We start from the raw sequence: 7,616 nt of genomic DNA, 5'->3' as shown, positions 1-7,616 counted from the left end.
TCCAAGTGAAATCCCCTAGTATATGAAAGAGTGAAAAGGTGCTTTTGCTGTTGTGGAATAAGAAGCCTTCGTATCTTAATGCACGTATTTAATTTATTCAGAGCTATTAGAGCAGGATCCACAGCAAAGTTGTTTATGTTTTTTCCTCACTTCAAATCCAAAAAATTCTTCTAACTTATACATAAGACATAGGTCGTCGATTCAGCATTGGATAAAAGAGAGAGAAATCAACATTCCAACAAAAATACTTGTATGCATCAAAAACCCCAGGTTCAGCAGGGTAAATGTATTAAAAAGGGATAAATTTTAGCAGATGGTGCTGCTACGGTTGGTGGCAAAACTGCATCCAATTTCCAAAAAAATCCCAATTGTGTCAAACTTTCCATTTTTGGAATGGAATAAGATCAAGATCAAACCTTATTCCATGGCATTTACATGAGGTTCCTCTTTAAGAAAGTAATGCTTACTCTGAAACTCTTCGTTTATACCGTAGTGATAATTTTTGTTTCTCTTTTCATCTTTGGATACCTATCTAATGATCCAGGACGTAATCTTGGACGTGAAGAATAAAATTCAAAGGGTTTTTTCTTGGTTAATTTTTAAATTTTCTTAGGATTTTATCTATTCAGCAGATTACATAGTCTAGGGATTGGTGACTTATCTATTCAGTGACTTTTGGCACTGGACATTCCCAAAATGGGTACTATCGGGTCGGGAAGCATCGTTATCCCGATCATGTAACAGCACTCAAACCTCCGAGTAAGGATTTTTTTCCTTGAGTGGACTAAAGCGTCGGATTTTTAATCCGTTGTACGAGATATTTGTACCATGGGTTCGAATCCCTCTCTTTCTGGTTCCGTTGATGACTTGATTTATTTATTCATTTTTCAAATTTTTGAAATCTTAGTTAAACATGTGGAATAGATAAAATCCTAAGAAAATTTGAAAATTAACCAAGGAAAAACCCTTTGGATTTTATTTTTCACGTCCAAGATTACATCCTGGATCGTTAGATAGGAATCCAAAGATGAAGAGAGGATATTTTCTTCCATTGTTGATTCTCTATTTCTTATCATGGTCTACAACTATTTATTGAAACCAAAAGGCAAGGACTTATATAGCACCTCACGGAAGACCTTTTTTATCTATCTAGCCTGCCTTAAAGGGCTCGGGCTCCTGTCTCAGGGGATCCCATCGCTCCCTTCGGTGAAACAAGTCTCTTCCTTAATGTCTCTTTATTAATGGAATATCTATCTAAAAAGAAACAAGCCAAGCATACTTCCGCCAACTCTCTCATTCACCGAACTACCAAGGTGCCAGATTTCCTTAGCTCCAAAGCATGCTAGTTAAAGAACTCCTTTGGTATACTCTTAATACAAACGCTTCTTCGATATAATAAATTAATACAAGAAAAACCAACCTAGCTGCAAAGAATCAATGGTAGCCAACAACCTCCCCCCCTTCTTTAGGTGCCCCTGCTCCGGACCTACAACTCAAGAACCCTCCCAAGCCAAGCCTGCTGCAGCCAACCTAGCGCACTGCACCACAAAGGATGAGTCTACAACCAGACCTGCGGAAGCTCCTGCTCCAGCAAGAGCTCAGACAGAGATGCAAGACCAAGGTAGAGCCCTTACTAACGTACAGCCCTTTTCTTGCTCTCAACTATATGAGTTTTGTCACCTCTCCAACGATCTCTCCATTAGGCATGATTTTAGTAACCCAAGCATTTTTTTGTTGAGGAGAAACTAATTCAATCCGGATGTTTTCGGGATGCCGCTAATAACCAACGAATGGCAAGTGCCTTTCCTTGTGTGGATCCTATTTCAATGGGAACTTAATGAGTTGTTACTGATCTCAATCACTTGCTGCCATTTCTCTTCAATTTTCTGTTGAGGTCTATCTTGTATAGGTACTCAAATTGGATCAGTAATTGATTTCTAGGTTTCGTCGTAAACCAAATTGGTTACTTCCAATTACGTAAAATATTATAGTTGGATAGTCTCAATCTTAGTTCAGTTTGAATCCGAAGAAGAGGAACAAAGTAGCTCGATGAAGGAGAGGTTTTGAAAGATTAACTGAAAGGAGAGGAGTGAAGCATGCTCAACCAACCACTCAAATTCGGTAAGCGAATCCAGCCCGAAATTTGTCCCTGCCCTGGTAATCTATTTTAACTTTTGGCTTTCTTTTTTGCAAATCGGAGACCTGTATCGAATGAGAGTTGTTGAAACTAGCATATTGGAAGATTAATCGGCCAAAATAACCATGAGCGACTATGATATTATAAGTTAAACAAGAATTCTTGAACAGCTAACAACCAGTTCAGATATTCACGACTAAGAAGTATTGGATTCTCTTTCAGATAGAAACAAAGATGGTTTCGTAGCTGATCTACCGAAAAGAAAAGACAAGGAGGCGCACTCTTGGCTAATCGATCGTTCTGGCAAACCCATCTTCTAGGGTGGTCGATTCTCCAGTACTATATTCTGTTTTTTGCATCTGAAAAAATAGCTTCTTTGAATGCCCTGTTTCGAACCTACAGCTCAAGAACCCTCCCAAGCCAAGCCTGCTGCAGCCAACCTAGCGCACTGCACCATAGAGGATGAGTCTACGACCAGACCTGCGGAAGCTCCTGCTCTAGCAAGAGCTCTGACAAAGAGGCAAGACCAAGGTAGAGCCCTTACTCATGCACATCACTTTTCTTGCTCTCAACTATATGAGTTTTGTCACCTCTCCAACGATCTCTCCATTAGGCAGGATTTTAGTGGCCCGAGCACTTTTTTGTTGAGGAGAAACTAATCCAATCTGGACGTTTTCGGGATGCCGCTAATAACCAACGAATGGCAAGTGCTTTTCCTTGTGTAGATCTTATTTCAAAGGGAACTTGATGAGTTGTTACTGAACTCAATCACTTGCTGTCGTTACTCTTCAATTTTCTGTTGAGGTCTATCCTGTAGAGGTACTCAAATTGGATCAGTGATCGATTTCTAGGTTTCGTCGTAACCCTAATTGGTTACTTCTAATTACGTAAATCAATACTATAGCTGGATAGTCTCGGTCTTAGTTCAGTTTGAATCTGAATGAGAGGAACAAAGTATCTCGACGAAGGAAAGGTTCTGAAAGATCGATTGAAAGGAGAGGAGTAAAGCATGCTCGACCAACCACTCAAATTTGGTAAGTGAATCTAGCCCGAAATCGTCCTCGCCCTGGTAATCTATTTTGACTTTTGGCTTTCTTTTTGCAAATCGGAGACCTGTAACGGATGAGAGTTGTTGAAACTAGCATATTGGAAGATTAATCGGCCAAAATAACCATGAGCAGCTACGATATTATAAGCTAAACAAGAATTCTTGAACAGCGAACAACAAGTTCAGATATTCACGATCAAAAAGTATTGGATTCTCTTTCAGATAGAAACAAAGATGGTTTCGTAGTTGATCTGCCGAAAAGAAAAGACAAGGGGGCGCACTCTTGGCTAATCGATTGTTCTGGCAAACCCATCTTCTAAGGTGGCTGATTCTCCAGTGCTATCTTCTATTTTTTGCGTCTGAAAAAACAGCTTCTTTGAATGCCTCTGCCCTACTCGGGAAAAGATATCTTGCAGGAAGGTTGGCTAGAGATTTCTTGTAAAAACACTAGCCCTGCTCAGTTCATTATGAGAATATTTTCGTTTTTTTTATTTCTTGTATTATTCTCCTTATGCACATAAGGGAGGGGCCGTATGAGATGAAAATCTCACGTACGGTTCTGAAACGGAGATTCTTTTACTTGAAAAGCAACTTGGACAAAAAGAAACAAGGGCTGCCTGCGGTTACAGAATCACCCGCAGAAGTCCCCTTGACTCTCTCTATAAAAAAAAGCGTTCGGCATCATCCAGCGGCATTGGCGCAGGTTTTTATTCCTTCTGCCCAGCACCTCGAAAACAACGTGGGTTCATTTCATAATGTATTTTAGTTTTGACTAAAGAAGCACGCTCCTGTTAGTGTAACGTAGGTGTCTTTCTCGGTTTATGGATGGGATAAATGCCTATATCGTTCTTTATAATTGTCTTTCCCATACTGTGTAAACGAACTTCAAGTCTTAATTGTGTACTCAAGATATTGTGTTAGGAGAGGTGGATAGATAGGACTACTAGTTGCTCGATCAGGACCCTAACTTTATTGCAAGCCAAAAACTAGAGTGTGTTTGAGTAGGTGCAAAACTATATCTTGCCAAGAAATATCAAAGGAAAAAAAAAAAAACCCATGTCTAGTTGAGCTCAATTTGTAAGATATAGAGTAATGTTTTAATTGCACTTAGGTATAGTACTTCAGAACCAAGAATCTTTTCTTCAACATTAAGTGAGGGAAGTGAATCTTTTCTCTCATCAAATCGTCAAATGACCTTATGAAATGTCACTTGATGAATTTTATACAAGTATACATGTTTTAATTTTTTTTCTGTATATAAATGAAAATTGATAAACAAATATTTTTTCTTGAAAATATTCAATTTGCAATCCTAGAAAAAATTGGATTTTTCCAAATCTTTAATCTAAAAATTCATTTTTCAAGCAATTTACAAATGGAGTTCTTCAGAAGTACATATTAGATTTAATTCATCCGCATAAATAGTCATAATCACAAACCTATTACTTGTTTCTTTGTGAAAATAAGTGGACAAATATCTTCATTTAAGTGTCTTTCGACAAATATTCTCTCAGGATGTTATACCATACATATGTAATTTTTTAATCTGTATAATGATACTTATAATTGGTTTGAGAACATAGTTTTAAGAAATGAATTATTTGCTTGTAGCACTTTAAATCCTTTGGAGACTCATATGTATGTCACTATAATGTGAATCATAAGAATAGAGAGATACTACATTCATAAAGCATATATCTAGTATTTGTGTGAGGTTGACAAGGCATTTGAAAGTAGAGCTTTACATGTTAACTTTTTCAAAAGAGTTGTTAACAAAAAAACCTAGTGATTGTTTGGTTGTAGACCCAAAAAAAAAAAAAAAATGTAGTGAACATTAAATTTAAATGCTGTTCAGTATGACTAGAAATGTCTTTTTGAATTATTAATTGTATACACTAAATATATATTTGACTCAATATTATTTATTTTATATAAGATCTATAAAATTAAATATTTATATTAAATGTTCATGGAACAAATTTAAATTTAAATTATATTTTTATTTATTTAAGATTTTAAAATATGACATATTAATCTATGAAATATCATAAAAATATGAATTATCAAAATTTCTTTTATCATCTTAATTTCATTCTAAATATATAATTGTGAATTAACATATGAAATAAAAAGTGATAATTATTGATATGTAGGAAAATTAGATGAATTAGGTATTTTATTACAAATTTATAAGCATAATTAATGCAAATTTTAGCTACCATAAAAGCTGAATTTAGAGTTTTTGGAGAAAGCTCCATATTGGAGGTTCTCTTATATAGCTTTAAAAAGTTTTTATTGAATAAAAACTTCAACAAAATAATTGTATTTTTATACACGAGTACGTTTAGCCTTTTAAAAGTACTTTTGAGGTGCTAAAAGGCCATCCCAATCGCACACTCAAACTAATTAAAAAATTAAATGTTATGGTATTCATTAGAAAAGAATATATTTCCTAATAATTGATCATAGATCTTTATGAGAAACCTTGAATAATGAATCAAATTTGTATCTTGTATTTTATTGCTTTCATTCATCTTACTTACAAAAACCCACTTATATCCTATAATGATTACATTTTTACAGGTTCTAACTACACGTTTTAACATTTTGCATTTCTATAAAAAAAAAAAAAAAAAAATGGTAACTAACATCCTTTAACAATTGTGATTCCGGATCTTCATTTTTACATTATATTAAACTCCATGTTAAAGAAAAGAAAATATCTATGAAAATAATATTTTTATCATATTCTATTAGATAATAAAATATAGGGATAATTGCAGCTGAGGCTCCAAACATTTCAAAAAGTTGCAGACTTTTTCCTAATCTTTCATTTGTGGCAGTCGTCACCTCAAATCTTATAAAACGTTACAGATGAAGTCCCAATGGACGAATTCCATCTATATTTTTGATAGTTGACCGGAAAAATGGACTTTGACCACATATTAATCAATTATAAAGGGACAAAATGGTAACTTTATATTTTTCGTATTAAAAAAACTTAAATAAAAAACAACAAAAAAAGAATAAAGGAAAAATCAAAATAAAAAGAAAAAGGAAAATCTACTTCTCCCCCACCTTCACCCCTAACGCCCACCCTTACCCCAACCCCAACCTAAAACCGAAAATCTTCTTTCTTGTTTTCCCCTCATCCCTTGCTTTCAACCATCGACAAAGGCCACCACCATTCCCTTGCCTTCAGCCATTGCCCAAAACTATCAACTAAAACCACCACCATTCCCTTGCCTTTCATCCATCACCCAAATTTGCCACCATTTTCATTCCTTTAGCTGCCCATCAACATCATCAAAATGGCAGCTGAAACCTTGAGCAAAATGGCAATAGTTTTGGCTAGCTATAGCCATTGTGAATTCACAGCAAAAAAAGTGCAGAAAATTCCAGATTAAATAGAAGAAATTAGTGATAGAATGGGTGAAATTACATCATCTTTTGCCATTGTTGTGTCAAAATGGGAATTGAAAAGTTGCAATTTTTCCTTATTCGAGTCGAATTACTTACCACAACTTGGGTCTGTTGAAGTCCCTTCCATGAGGTTAGGATGTTGTTGGTGACGGTGGATTTCCGATTTTGGGGTTGGGGCGGGGGTGAAGGTGGGGGAGAAGAATATTTTCTTTTTCCTTTTTATTTTGTTTCTTCTTTATTTATTTTTTGTTGTTTTTATTTATGTTTTTTAATGTGAAAAATATAAAGTTACCATTTTGTTCCTTTATAATTGATTAATATGTGGTCAAAGTCCATTTTTCAGTCAATTAACAAATTGGGGTTTCACCCGCAACGTTTTGAAAGGTTTGGGATGACGACTGCCCCAAATAAAATTTTAAGGAAAAGTCTGTAAATTTTTGAAAAGTTTGGGGCCTCAACTGTAATTATCCCTAAAATATATTGAAATTTCATTTTTTTGACATTTATGGTTCTACATTAACCACATTATCTGCCTTTATTGATTAATCTCATCAGCAACTGTTCCTTCTAACGTTCTTGATTTGTTTTTCTTTTGTTTCATTCTCTTTCAAGGTTTATAATCTTTAGCACCAATTGGTCGATCACACTTCTAACATATTTCAAATTCATTTGCTACATCAAATTATCTTGGTGAAAAATAATGTGAAAATCATTTTTTCAATAATCTTTTTTGTTGAAGTACTTATGTTCCCAAATTCATTTGTTTTAATTTTATTCTCGTTTTTTTTTTTTATTAATTAGCACATCAAGTATGATTATTTATGCAATATTTTCATTTGGTGTTCTATGAAATGATGAGCAGGCATTCCATTGCACTTTATATTTATTATGTGTTTAATATTGAAAAATTTAAGGGGCAAATCCTAACGGAACTTTTGGACGAACTCCATCATTTGGTTGGGACAATGTTTAAATTACTGCAATGTTAATGATTAAAATGTAATGAAA

The sequence above is a fragment of the Olea europaea genome, unplaced genomic scaffold, assembly GCF_002742605.1.
Source record: "Olea europaea var. sylvestris unplaced genomic scaffold, O_europaea_v1 scaffold1446, whole genome shotgun sequence".
Taxonomy (NCBI): Eukaryota; Viridiplantae; Streptophyta; class Magnoliopsida; order Lamiales; family Oleaceae; genus Olea; species Olea europaea.
The sequence above is the reverse complement of the archived record's forward strand: the minus strand, read 5'-3'. Positions refer to the sequence as shown.